The sequence below is a fragment of the Hemibagrus wyckioides genome, linkage group LG06 (assembly GCF_019097595.1).
Source record: "Hemibagrus wyckioides isolate EC202008001 linkage group LG06, SWU_Hwy_1.0, whole genome shotgun sequence".
NCBI classification, from domain to species: Eukaryota; Metazoa; Chordata; class Actinopteri; order Siluriformes; family Bagridae; genus Hemibagrus; species Hemibagrus wyckioides.
Window position 1 is genome coordinate 40,979,754 of NC_080715.1, and position 15,165 is coordinate 40,994,918.

Sequence of the window (15,165 nt, forward strand, 5' to 3'; positions counted from 1 at the left end):
CCGCTCCTCGCCCACTGGAGGTGTTCCTAGAGAGGGGGGTTCTATAACAATGCATGCGGAACCAAGATGGCTTCTCCAAGATGGCGCCGGTGAGGTCGGCTGCCGTCACGACTGCTCCTACCACTTTTTCCTTGTTTTTGTCTTTTAAATTAAGTTTCAGTACAGACATACTGGCTAATTCTTCAACATGGAGTACATTCGTTACAACAGAGATACTCTTATTTCTATTGGTGTACAATGTGTGGAATAAAAATTCTACTGTACTCACTACTAAGATCTGACTCCAGCTCCACACTGACCCGACAGCCCAGTCTAAGTGAGACTCATAGTTAGTAAGGCCTCAAAACTAAATAAGCCAATCAAGCAGACTAGATGAATACAGATAAGAGATTTTATTTTATAATCAGCGCTGACACAAGAATTGAGATGCTCACGCATGAACGTCCCAACAACCTCTCTTCCCTTATCTTCCCAATGCAACACGTCACTGGTTCTTTGCCTAGACAATCCCACCCATCTTTCTTTTTTAGACCTTTTAGACTCTTTTTTACACCATTATCTTTGAATTTACAACTTTTCAAATACCATTATAATTAAAACTTCCCTACATCATTATATTAAAAATTGGGCGTTTCCGCCCCCACCAGTGGGATTGTCTTCGGCCTCACTCTCGCCAACACCTCATTCTTCTTCAGGAGACAGCATGGGTAAGCCCTCAGTCCTTCAGGGGCCAACACCCTTTCTTTTATTATACTCTATACTTCACGGCTTTTCTGATTTATCCGCTGTCTTCTACGTATGTACTCTAGATATTTCGCCTGGTACCACCATTGCCATCCAGCACGCACTGTGTTTACTTCATGATGAGATCACTGCCGCTCCAGGTACCAGCGGAGCGAAGATTGACCATAATAATCTAGGGTGCATCTCTGCCATTGATTGGTCCAAGTTTGGAAAGCCTGGTACCGCAGAGAAGGCCTGCCAGACTGACATCATTGATACAACTATTTGTTCTTCAAAGCCCTTGCAGCCTGTGTGCAAGGCCCGTGACAGGCCAACATGCCGTGTTAAACCTTATATTGTTCTTAAGCTCAAACGACCTAACGAATAAACCTTACCTGAGAACTCACTCCTGCTGTCCCCCGATTATTTCACACTACATCAAACACACACCTCCTACACATATCCTCATTTACAAATTATCTCCCACATTCCCCACTTTTGTGACTCGTCACAACACACTCAACATGTTCAGACGCTATGCATACATGCCTAATATACGTACATAAATCAGCACACGGATTATATACTCATATGATTTCGTTTTCAGTGTTTCACTACTATCATGGTGCTAGTAAACAATTGCATTTGAATTATATACTCGTTAAGGAATGTAATAAGTACTCCAAGCTCTGTGCAGGTACCACTGCATGTAGTTCTTCTCAGTCTTGCTATCGCCCACCTCACTCGTTCTCTCACATTTGCCAGTCAATTTCATACCTACCTGGATCCCAACCCTACTCACCAGGTATTCCCCTGGTTACATGCAATCCACATTGTTTCCGTTTCACGCCCAGTGACCAGCAGCACGACCGTGCCTGCCTTAGGTTGTCCCACCCAGTGAGATCTTACCCGTCTTTGGCTAACCGGCCTTCTTCTCTGGTCACCGGCTGCCCCCTGTTTTTTTTTTTTGGGTAGCAGCTTTCCCGTTGCCCAACACCTCTGACTCTGGTGTGGCTTTTGTGTTGCTGGTCTGTCTTCGCTTGATTCTTCAGTAGGGCATTATTGGGATCTGTACCATGAGCCAGATTGGAACCTCAGTCACTCTGTCTTCAGTCACTCTCGAGATCTCATCACCTTACCTACCCAGCCACTGTACCTGCAGAGAGCTTCAAGTGTGCAAACATTAAGTATCAACTAACTCTATGTTTATAACACATTCAGTAATGTCTACCTCTCGTTCCCACATGACCAATAAGCCTGAATCATTATTATTATGTTCCCCTTAACCATAAATCAGCAGTTGTCATTAAGATGCATAAATGAGTAACATTCAATCATTCAGTAGTCATTATAAGACTTCTCCAGTGATCCCGGCACATTTGACACTCGGCATACGGATAGATTCATATAAGAGGCTGATTACGCTTTTTCATCAGTAATATTTCAAAACACACGTAAATGATAATAGTCTGCAATCCGATGATTGGAACGGCAAGGATCTCAGCAGCTCCATCATTCGTCTAGGAACATTGGTCCACAATACATCTTCCCCTAACTTGACTGTAATGACCTCTACCCTCTTTCTAAGAGGAACGCCTATCCATATTCCGAACCTTCTCTTCCTCCTGTACGCTAGATTAAGTAACCGTTCTACACTATAATGTGCATGTTCTACCACAATAGGTAACTGCGCTGTCTGCCTCGGAGTGTATGCGAATGTTTGTATCTCTGTGATGTACATCCTGTCTGCGTAAATCTCCCTCACCGATGTACGTCTGTCTATAAAAGGGTACTCTAGCAATCCTACATTTGGCTCCCACTCCCCCAAATCGTTTTTCAACAACCTACCCCATAAATACTTCCATATATGCCTCCAATACCCCTCCATTATGCAATCATCTTTATTAAGTCCAATTCATCACTGCCATTGCTGGGTTTAAACGGAGACTCAATCTCATGTGTCATCTGAACATATTGGCCAAACAATGTGTGCGTCATCTGTGTAATCATGGAACGCAGTAGTGGAACTACACAACACAACAGAACTGCAAGTATCACCAAAACCACACCTACAACTGTTCCTATCCTAAGTATGACGGCTCTCCAATTTGAGGAGAACAACCAAGCCAGCCAATCATTTGTTGGTTTATGTGTGTTTTCTACGTGCTCATCTGTAAGATCTTTCATCTGCCTCGATATTTTACTCAGGTTACCCTCTGGACCAGTGTGCATTGGAATGTAAGTACAACATTGGTCTCCAAACATAGTACACACTCCTTCTTCCGGGGCTCTCATGGTGTCCAGGATAAGCCTGTTCTGTAAGGCCATGGTAGATGTTGCATGTAGTTGTTCTTGAATCAAATCCAATGCTTGTATTGTGTAGTTCATGAACCTTTGTTGATTGTACCAAATGTAGTTAATCCATCTCATGTTTTTACCAATCTGTGCCCATGGCAAGAATCGTGTTGTGAAGGCCCTTCCCTTGGGTCGTCTTCTTCTTGTTCTGCTGGACTCTCCCACGGTTGATACTCCTGGCTCTGCGGGTGGGGCGCTTGTACCGAAGGGGGTTGTGAGGCGGGAACAACTGGATCACGCCTTCGCGTCTCGAATTCCCTTATCAGTGGATCCTGCTCCTGCGCTCTTTCACGTCTTGCTCCAGCCCCTGGATCTGGTGCTCTGCAACAGTGATTTAGATGAAACCAAGCAGTCTTACCTTCGACCTTTACGGCTGTTGGAGTAGCTAAGACAACTTTTAGTGGTCCAACTCATCTGGGCTCATTCCATCTTCTCTTGAAAACCTTGACATACACCCAGTCTCCTGGTTTCACAGTCCTCAGCTCCTCGTCAATTTCGCCTTCCGTATTCCGTATCACCTTTCACCTGTTGGAATATAGCTCGGTGTATTTCAGTTAAGTGCTTCACATAATTGCCAAGCTCACTTTCAAGCTGCTCCAGCGAAGGGCCCTTATAGGGCCCTCGTAGATAAGGCACAGGCATAGGTCGTCCTGTAAGCATTTCATGCGGTTAGATGCGTCATTCGGTTAGTTTGCATTCTCATGCTCATCAGTGCTAATGGCAAAGCTTGCACCCAATTCATTTTTCCAGCTTCACAAATTTTTGCCAGCTTCGCTTTTAATGTTCCATTGGCCCTTTCCACCATTCCCTGCGACTGTGGGTGATAGACACAGCCCAATCTGTGTCGTATTCTTAAATACTGGAACACTCTTCGAATCACATTGTTCACAAAGTGAGTACCACTGTCTGAGCTGATCTTATCAGGAATACCAAACCTTGGAATCACCTCACGACACAAAAATTTAGCCACTGAATCTGCATCTGCTTTAGCTGTTGGGTGCGCCTCCACCCATCTACTAAACCTATCCTCCACCACCAAAACATACCTTTTTTTCTCCTTCACCTCAGCCATATCCATGAAGTCAATGATCAGATGCCTGAATGGTCCATCTGGCTCTGGTATGTGACCTATTGGGGCAGTAAAACTTTTCCTGTTGTTGTATTCTGCGCATATTTCACAATGTGCTAACCTGTGATCAACCATCTGAGCTAAATACGGAGACCACCATGCTCTTTGAATCCGTTTGATCACTTCCCCCCTTGCGCAATGGCTCAAGCCATGCGCATCATTAATCAATGATGTGAGAACTGAGAGAGGAGCCACAAAATGTCCCTGAGGACCCCGCCATACGCCTGTTCGTGCATTCTTAACCGCCCCCCTTTTTATCCACTTAGATATCTCATACACTGAGGCCGAGTTTTGCGCTGCGGCTAAGGAGGTTAAGTCCGTTTCTGGGTAGTCATCGCCTTCAGAGTCCGTCACAAGCATAATGTTGGTATGTCCTAAAGCTACTGATTTTGCTGCCTCATCTGCTGCAGTGTTTCCACTGGTAACAAAAGAACCATCTGTTTTGTGCGTTGAACATTTGACGATGGCTAGTTTAGCTGGCAGAGTAATAGCGTGCAACAAATCAGTTATGGCCATTCCGTGCTTCACAGGAGAGCCATCTGCTCTCAATAACCCTCTCTGGGCCCATGTAGGGCCGAAGTAATGACACACACCATAAGCATACTGAGAATCCGTGAAAATAGTACAAGATTTCCCTGCAGCTAGCTTACAAGCTGCGGCGAGCGCTTTTAACTCAGCCAATTGTGCGGAACATGGTTGGGAAACAACCGTAGACTGAACAGTAACAAAGCTAGTCAAATCATTACTGGGCGCTACTATGGCGTAACCCGCCAAGTTCCCGTCTGGGCCTCTAAAGCACGAGCCATCAACAAAAAAGGTTACATCCGAATGTGGCAATGGTTGATTTTCAAGGTCTTGATGCGCTTTAGAGTATGTGGCTGAGACTTGCTGACAATCGTGCGGTTCACCATCCAATGGGGTCATCATTCTATCAGCTGGATTAACTGTCTGGCATCTGTGAATAGTCAATTCTGGTGAGGAGAGAATTACGTCGTAACCCGTCTTCCGCGCATGAGTTATCACAAATGTCGGACTGGTAAGCAGGGCGTGTAACGCATGTGTAGTGTACAGTATAGTAGGATGGCCCATTGTAATGGTTGACGCCTTTTGATATGCAAAGGCTGCTGCTGCTAATCCACGACAACACGGCGGCATTCCACTCTCAATGTTTTCTAGCCTGCAGCTAAAGTAAGCAACAGGCTGCTTGCCTGGTCCCTGTTGCTGAGTTAACACGGCATTAGCGAAACCTCGTTTTTCTGATACATACAGGAAGAATGGCTTACCGTAATCAGGACTCGCTAGCGCTGGAGCTGTACAAAGATCCTCCTTCAGCATTTCGAAAGCTGCAACGGCCTCCGTCGTCCAAACCAATGCAGCTTTCTTCTGATCAGCTGCTTTTATCAACGCACGTAGTGGAGCTACCTTTAATGCAAAATCTACTATCCACTGTCTGCTATAACCCACCATACCCAAGAAAGACAACATCTGTCCAACCGTTTGCGGTTTCGGGGCTTTACGGACCGCCTCTAGATGCGTAGGCGACAGCTTACGACTAGTGCCATGCAAAACTCTTCCTAGATACTCTACTTCCTGTTTGCAGAACTGTAACTTTTCCTTGCTCACCTTGTGTCCGTTTTCTGCTAAGAGTCTCATTACTTTTAGGGAGTCTGCCTGGCACTGTTCTTTAGTTGGGCTACAAATCAAGATGTCATCAACATATGTCAGGAGAAGACTATCAATATCCAATGAAGCTAGATCCCTAGCCACAATTCGATTGAAAATTGATGGGCTTTCACAATAGCCCTGGGGCAATCTCGTGTATGTGTACTGTTGGCCGTTATACGTGAACGCAAACAAATGTTGTGAATCTGGATGCAGTGGAATACTGAAAAATGCTGAACACAAATCAGTAACCGTGTACCACTTAGTATTGCCTGGGATGTTGGAGAGTAACGTATGTGGATCTGGGACTATGGGCGCTTCTGCCTCAACTATATGGTTAATAGCACGTAAATCATGCACAAAAGTCATGCACATAAGTCGCCACTTATCTGAGTTTGGTTTTCTAACTGGGAATATTGGTGTGTTGCAGCGGCTGTGTTGGTATTAAAACCCCTGCCTCCAATAACCCCTCGAGTGTAGGCCCTATCCCTGCCTGAGCCTGTGGTGTTAGTGGATATTGTTTCTGATACGGGTACCTGACATTAGGTTTAAGTTTTATCAAAACCTGTCCTGCTGACTTTGAGTCCTACGTCTGTAGAGTACTGAGTCCAGAGCACACTTGGGATTGTGGCTAACAGCCCTTCAGTTTCTGTATCCGATTGTTTATCTGGTGCGATGTCTTTGTCGTCTGAAAGTGGTAACTGATAGATAGGTGACATTTTCTTTTCTGTCAAGGTTTGTGTGGCTCTTAAAGTGTCTGTGCCTTTTTGAGAAATGCGCATAAATTTTCCATCCGGTGAGGTGTGCATGTACTGATTGATGGTTGGCTTCCATTCCAGCACCTGGCTAGTTTCTTTGAGCATTGGTCCCAGGTCTTTCGATTCATATCCTCCTGCTACCATCAGTGTGATGTGTGGTATTGAGTTTGTAATCTGGTACCAGCTCTTTAAGTTATTGGGTAACTGAACTGCCGCTGCCACTCCTTGAGGGCCCACGAAGATGTCTGTTGTCACCACGTCAAACAGTTTTCCTTCCAACATGCCTGACCATAGTGTTGCATATTCTTCATTGGTGCTGTCAGGGTCAAAACACATGGTACAGTGCAGCGGGCTCTTAGGTTCGGTGTAATCCGGCCGCATAGCCTGTATCCATGGCTTCCACTGTAAATAGCTGGCCTGCAACTCTGATAATGAGGGATTGTCGTTCTGTAGCCAATACACTGTGCTACTGCCTGCGTCTGTGCCTCTGTGTCTGCCTGCGTCCCAGCCATGAGATATTGTTCTGCTGTGGTTCTGTCTGGGAATGTTACCCAGAGGCCTGTAGGACTGCACTGAATTCTGGCCTTAAATTTACACAAAAGATCTCGCCCCATTAAATTGACTGGTGTAGAGGGCGAGTACAAAAGTGGTGCCACAATGGTGGTGTCTTCTAATGTTAGTATCTGAGGCTCTGTGAAATGTAAGATCTGTGAGATCCCTGAGAAGCCTGTTGTTTTGATGGTCTTCCGAGCGAGAGGGAGATTCGAGCCTTCGCGCCCTATACATGAATATGTGGCACCTGTGTCGATCATGAATGGAAAAGGACGCTCATTATTGAGTGTTACCATGACAGTTGGTTCCTGTTGCGGATGCAGTGTAGTGGCATACTGCATATTCTCTCCCTCTGGCTTCTCAGGGCCGTTTCAACTCTAATTTGGTGCGGGCCCCAGTCCCGGGCCTATCTGGGGCTGATACATATGTGGGCAGTCTCTTCTCATGTGTCCAGTCCCTCCGCAGCCCCAGCACTCGAGTGGTTGTTGAGGCTGCTGGTACTGAGGATTGGGGGGTGCCTGCGCATAACTCAGTCCTTGGGGCCCTCCAGGGCTCTGCGGCGCATATCCCTGCGGTGGTGATCCAAATCGTTCCCACGGCTGCCTTCTCCCTTGCCACCGACCTCTCATTGGGCGTCCGCCTTGTGCACCGCCAATGTGGACATTAATGGGTTGAGTCATTGGGTACACCTGGCTATTTTGTGGATGCTGTGAGTTTGGTGCTGCCACCTGCGGTTGTGGCATCATTTGCGGTTGCTGCGGTGTTTGTCCTTGTTGCGGCAGCATTTGGTTATTCTGTACTAGTTCTTGGCCTGCTGGGATAACCACTGCGGCTTGTATTTTTCCTGCTTTTTCTCTCTCCTTTTCTTTCTGTCTAGCTCTTGTCAACTCACCAAGCTGTGTTTTATATAGCTGTGTCAGTAGGGCCTCTGAGGCTGTTTTCTCGTCCTTTTGTTTCTTTCTGTATTGTTCCACATAATGTATCACATGTGCTTTGTAGGTATCCCAAGGCATGGAGTTTAGACCGACCACCTCATCCAACGAGGTTTGGACTTGTTCTGGTAGACATTTCTTCAGCATTAATTTAAACAGTCCTTTACTTGTGTCCGTCTCGTCCCATGTTCCACCTGTCTCTTCCTTCCATTTATTCTGATAATCATGAATGAATTTTACTACATTTTCTTCTTCCTTCAGAATCATGTGTTCCAGTTGTCCTGGGTCCATTTTCGTGGGGTAGGTTTTCCTTATTTCATTCCACAACCTATTTCTCCATGTCCCCAGTGCTATAGCATCCCAGCCTGGTAGAGCCATTGCTCCTTTTAGTCCAGCTTCATCCAGTATTTCAGCTGTCTTTGCTTTCCCTATTGTTTGGGCTAATATGGCTTTCACATCTCCTATCGACAAGGTATGTCCTGCTGTCGTTTCTTCAAACTTTGTAATCCACCTCTGCCCTCTATTACACATCTCCGGTAGCTGTGAGCTTAATCCTACCATATCCATAAATGTCCATGGAACATATTGCACATCTCTTCCTTTTGTCACCAGGGGATTCATTCGAACCTCTTCCTCGTCATCAAACCCATATCTCTGCGGTGCTTTTAATGACTTCTTGTCCCTTAAGGTTCTTGGTCGCGTGCGCTCCCGTTCCAGCTGCTCCTCCAATGCTGTAACTGAATTTTGTAAGCGCTCTTCTAAATCTTCCAGCTGATGCGCGAAATTATGAACACTATCCCTCACCTTCTTCCTTCTTTATCGCTCGCTTCACCGCTTCTTCCACTTCTCTGACCTTCTTTCCTTCTCTCATGAACCATTCCAGAATCTCTAATCACCTATACTTTTTTCCTCTGGATTTATCATCATCGTTGCTTGGCTTCCAGTGTCTCAGCATTTCTCTCACTTCTGAGCAGGCCTTTTCATCAAATGTTCCTTCCACCGGCCACTGCCATGTCCCCTGAGTCCTGTCATGCCATTTTCTCATACACTTCCTGACATACTTCTCGTCAGGTTTGTGTTGCGCTATTATAATGTCAACTGGTGTAGGCTGTCTTTTCCCTTCACTCATGATGCACCCCTGCTGTGCCCTATATGCGCTACTTCTCTCTCCTGGATTCCTGTTGCCTTCTGACCACGTCAGTGCGACGCTGATTCGTTTCACTGTCAAGCTCGGCCTTACTGGATTCTTTCTTATTTTCTCACCGAGCGCGTTAATCTTATCAACCAGCACTGATGTTGCAAAACCTCTTTCCCAATGTACGAGTCGCGGTTCTACTGTCACAGTTGCTGTCAATCCCGAACAATAGTTGTACTGGCTTGGTCTGGGCTGGAATAACTCTGCCAGGGGTTCGTCGTCCTCCTTATATGGGTCACTGATGAAATCAAATATTGGGATGGCTACACTGCTGGGCTCAGGAGCGTCAACTAGTGCTCTCAATATAGGACTCAACAATTTGGGGCGCCAAATCTTCCTCAAGGCTTCGTACCAGTCTAAGTCAGGGAAAGTTCTTTGTAAGGTGTACAGTCCGTCAAACTTTGTCAGGGCCCACAATTTATCTCTAATCAAATCTTCTGGCTGCCAGTGCTCTACTCCTTCTCTATCTTTATATGTCCGCTCATCCCAAAAGTGTGTGCGTATTCCCCTTGTTTCTATCTCCAAGTCTTGGCGAAAGGCCATACAGCTGAAGAAAACAGTAGTGCGCATGCAGTATATGGTGTCAATATAATAGTTCAATACTTCAATAAGGGTAATGTTGTATTATCTGGGTCACACTTTTTACAATTCACTGAGTGGCCCAATAGAATGCAGACCCAAGTTTTAGGTGGATTTTTCCTGAGTATTCCCTTCTGCTGATTGCACAATATCCCTCCCTCGCTAAGCCTGCTTTCAGCCACTTTTGATTTCGTCCCAAGTCCACAAACCGTGTCTCTAGCCGCTGAACTCCTCAGCCTATTCATATGTACAACTCTTTTCCCTCACTTATTCTGTATGAAATTCCTCCTTCTAGCGGGGATGTCTCCGCTCTTACTCACTCTTTCTTGGCACAATGCCCCCGCACACACACACACACCTCTCCACCACTCCAGAAAGCACTCAATCTTTTTCCACACACACACACCCTTGCTCTTTTTAATTCTTCATCATCACCTGAGGGTCTACTGTTAAACTTCCTGCAATGAAACACTTCCACAACCTACGATCCTGCCCCCACTTCCACATGCTAATCCAAACTTCCGTGTATTGAGGACCTCTTGGGGTCATAGGCCACATTAAATTGACCCTAACCAGGAGTTTCCCAGCTTCCTTTCTCAACAACTCTAGTGCTGCCTCCGCGAACTCCCTTTCAAACCTATTTGGAAACCTATAGCCAATTCGCTTGAATGGTAGTGGACTGCTAAGACTTAGCTCTAATCCGCGAGTTTTTGCTCTTTCTGTGATAATATTGGGAATTTCCTCACTTAGTTCCTCCGGAACGGTAAAGTAAGCACTCACACGGTGTCGTCCTGTGTAGGCGGATACAAACACTTCCACCATTCAGGAGCAGTAGTGTCCTTCGGTGTGCTACATCTTCACCTGGACCCCATGGATGTCAAACCACACTTTCACGTCAATAGAGGGTGGAACAATTATACGAGCGACAGATACACGTATTCTATTGTTTCAATGAGCGCATACCAAATTGAGGTGAAACATTAGCTCACACTTGGCACTAGGTCCTCACTTACGGTATGTGGACGCCCGCTTCACTATAAGATTTATTCTAAAGGCTATTCTGGTCCACACCATCACTACCCTTACTTTCCCTTCATTTTTCACGTAATGCACCTCTAAAACATATATATCAAACCTTAGTATGATTACATCCATGCACGGTGATTCCTTTACTCTCACAAAGACTTCTGCCTTATTTTCCCACTCTGTTGCAGTTTCTTTTCGACTTCAGCCCTACCATCCCCACCTGTTTCATATATCACATTCCATATCAATGTGCATGCATGTACACACTGGTTTTCCTATAATCTCACAGTAATAGTGTTAGTAGACAAAAGGTTAATACAGTGCTATTTACAGTGCGCACATCCAATCACCATTTATTTTCCTCATGCACTCACACTCTCACAGCCCCTCGCACTCAACACACCCACATACTGCATGCAATACAATCAGGACAGACAACAGACAAAGGCCGACAGCAGGCCTCTCCTTATTTCTTAATCTTTTCTTTATTTTCCTACCACCTGGATCCAGGACTTTTCTATTCAGCGCTTTTTCTCTTTATATTCTCTTTATCTCTTATTTCTCTTACACCTAGATCCGGGATTTTTCACTATATTTCTCTTTTCTTCTCTTATTTTCCTTTCACTACCACCCGGATCCAGGAATTTTACTCTTCTCTTTTATCACCTGCTACTTGACACTTATTTTTCTTTTTCCAGTGACGGTGTTCACGTTCACAGAACTTACTATTCTGCTACTAAACGCTCCGTTTGCATCCAAATAAGGTCTTTTTCACAGGAATTTCTCTCATACCACCTGGAACCCACCAGGACTTTCGATCATACAGGCCTTTACACATTCATACATCTGACATCATCTAGTCTTTTCAATACAAAACATGCAATTTATCATGTCACTCTATGTGGTTTTAACTTACACTCACTCTGCCTCTCTGCCTCAATAGGTTGGAGCAGAGCTGATCCGACCCTGGGCTGAGCGCCTCCGCCTCCCCAGACCACACACAACTAATGCAGAAATTCGGTTAAACAGGCTTCTGCCTTACCTCTGTCCTAGTTGGATCCCGTGTCTGGTCCGTGGGAGGCGGCCGCAGCCTCAGGTCCCGGGTCTGGGGCTCTGCTGTTCTCTCTGTGCCAATCTCGTTTTCTTTGAAATCACGTCGGGGTCACCAAAACAATGTGGAATAAAAATTCTACTGTACTCACTACTAAGATCTGACTCCAGCTCCACACTGACCCGACAGCTCAGTCTAAGTGAGACTCAGTTAGTAAGGCCTCAAAACTAAATAAGCCAATCAAGCAGACTAGATGAATACAGATAAGAGATTTTATTTTGTAATCAGCGCTGACACAAGAATTGAGATGCTCACGCATGAACGTCCCAACAACCTCTCTTCGGGGAACTCCAACTACAGCCTTTATATACATTTCCCTTATCTTCCCAATGCAACACGTCACTGGTTCTTTGCCTAGACAATCCCACCCATCTTTCTTTTTTAGACCTTTTAGACTCTTTTTTACACCATTATCTTTGAATTTACAACTTTTCAAATACCATTATAATTAAAACTTCCCTACATCATTAAATTAAAAATTGGGCGTTTCCACCCCCACCAGTGGGATTGTCTTCGGCCACACTCTCGCCAACACCTCATTCTTCTTCAGGAGACAGCATGGGTAAGTTCTCAGTCCTTCAGGGGCCAACACCCTTTCTTTTATTACACTCTACACTTCACGGCTTTTCTGATTTATCTGCTGTCTTCTACGTATGTACTCTAGATATTTCGCCTGGTACCACCATTGGTATCCAGCACACGCTGCGTTTACTTCATGATGAGATCACTGCCGCTCCAGGTACCAGCGGAGCGAAGATTGACCATAATAATCTAGGGTGCATCTCTGCCATTGATTGGTCCAAGTTTGGAAAGCCTGGTACCGCAGAGAAGGCCTGCCAGACTGACATCATTGATACAACTATTTGTTCTTCAAAGCCCTTGCAGCCTGTGTGCAAGGCCCGTGACAGGCCAACATGCCGTGTTAAACCTTATATTGTTCTTAAGCTCAAACGACCTAACGAATAAACCTAACCTGAGAACTCACTCCTGCTGTCCCCTGATTATTTCACACTACATCAAACACACACCTCATACATATATCCTCATTTACAAAATTATCTCCCACAAATGTACTCACAATTCGACGATTTGGACCCTGGATCCAAGCTGAGATCCTGAGGGAGAACAAAGGACACGACCCGAAGCAGCGGCCCCAAGGGAAACGAGCTGGTGTCAGGAACAGGCTGAGAGCCCGTGCACACCGCACACCTCTGCCTAGCATCCTGCTCGCCAATGTCCAGTCACTGGAGAACAAGCTCGACGACCTCAGGGCCAGGATAAAGTTCCAGAGAGACATTCGGGACTGCAATCTCCTCTGCTTCACCGAGGCATGGCTGAACCCAGCGGTGCCAGACCACGCCATCCAGCCGGCCGAGTTCTTCTCAGTTCACCGCATGGACAGAACACTGGACTCGGGGAAGTCGAGAGGAGGCGGCGTGTGTTTAATGGTGAACAGGAGCTGGTGCGACAGCGCGAGCATTGTTCCTCTCACATGCTCCTGCACACCCAACCTGGAACTACTGACCATCAAATGTCGTCCTTTTTATCTTCCACGGGAGTTTAGATCAGTCATAGTCAGCGCTGTTTATATTCTGCCTCAGGCGGACACGGACACTGCTTTATGCGAGCTGCATGAAGCACTCACACAGCACCAGACTCAGCACCAGAATGCTGTGCTTATTGTGGCGGGGGACTTTAACAGAGCCGAACTTTTATCAGCACATCAGCTGCCCCACTAGGGGTGAAAGGACACTGGACCACTGCTACACTACAGTCAGAGACGGCTACAAGGCACAACCATTTGGGAAGTCTGACCATGCCACCATCTTCCTCATGCCAAAATATAAACAAAGGCTCAAGCAGGAAGTTCCAGCTCAGAGGGAGGGCTTACGCTGGACTGACCAATCGGTGGCCGCTCTACAGGACGCTCTGGAGGACGCAGACTGGGATATGTTCCGGTGCAGCTCTGATGACGTCAACATGTTTACGGAAGCGGTTGTGGGATTCATCGGGAAACTAACGGATGACAGTTCACAAGACTATAATCAGAACATTTCCTAATCAAAAGCCGTGGGTGGATAAATCCATCTGCAATGCTCTGAGATCCCGCTCCGCTGCGTACAACACGGGGCTCGCCAGTGGTAACATGGAGGAATATAAAGCTGCATCCTACAGCGTGCGCAGAGTGGTGAAGGAGGCGAAGCAGTGCTGTGGACAGAAACTAGAGTCACGATTTCAACAGAGTGGCTCTAGGAGTTTGTGGCAGGGACTAAGGACTATGACGGACTACAAAACACCATCTTCCAGATCGGTGAATGCGGACGCTTCTCTGGCAGACGAGCTAAACACCTTTTATGCTCACTTCGACTCTGCAGCTCAGAGCGCTAACGGCATTAGCGGTGCTAACAGCGCTATAGGCAGCACACACAAGGAGCAGGCCGGAGAAGACAGTGTATTCATCATCTCGGAGCACGACGTGAGAAAGGCATTCAGGAGAGTGAATACCAGGAAGGCAGCAGGACCAGATGGCATCACGGGTCGGGTCCTGAAGGCCTGTGCTGACCAGCTTGCTCCTGTGTTACTGAGATCTTCAACCTCTCCCTGGAACAGTCTACAATCCCAACGTGCTTAAAACGGTCCACCATTGTTCCTGTCCCCAAGAAACCCCAGCCAGCCTGCCTGAACAACTACTGCCCAGTGGCCCTGACCTCAGTGGTGATGAAGTGCTTCGAAAGACTTCATCACTTCTTCTCTACTTCTCCTCTTCTCTTTAGTTCGCGTACCTTCCCAACTGGTCTACTGAGGACGCCATCGCACACCTCCATCATTCAGCCCTGAGCCATCTGGACAGCAGAAGGGTCAAAATGTTGTTTGTTGACTACAGTTCAGCATTTAACACCATAATTCCCTCCATACTAAGTTGGAGATCCTGGGACTCAGCCGTCCCTGTGTCGATGGATCTCCAACTTCCTGCGAGACAGACCTCAGGCAGTACGGGTGGGCAACGATGTCTCACCCTCACTCACCCTCAGCACTGGAGCCCCCCAGGGTTGTGTTCTGAGCCCCCTGCTGTACTCACTGTACACTTTTGACTGTGTGGCCACTTCCAGCCCCACCAACATTGTGAAGTTTGCGGATGATAC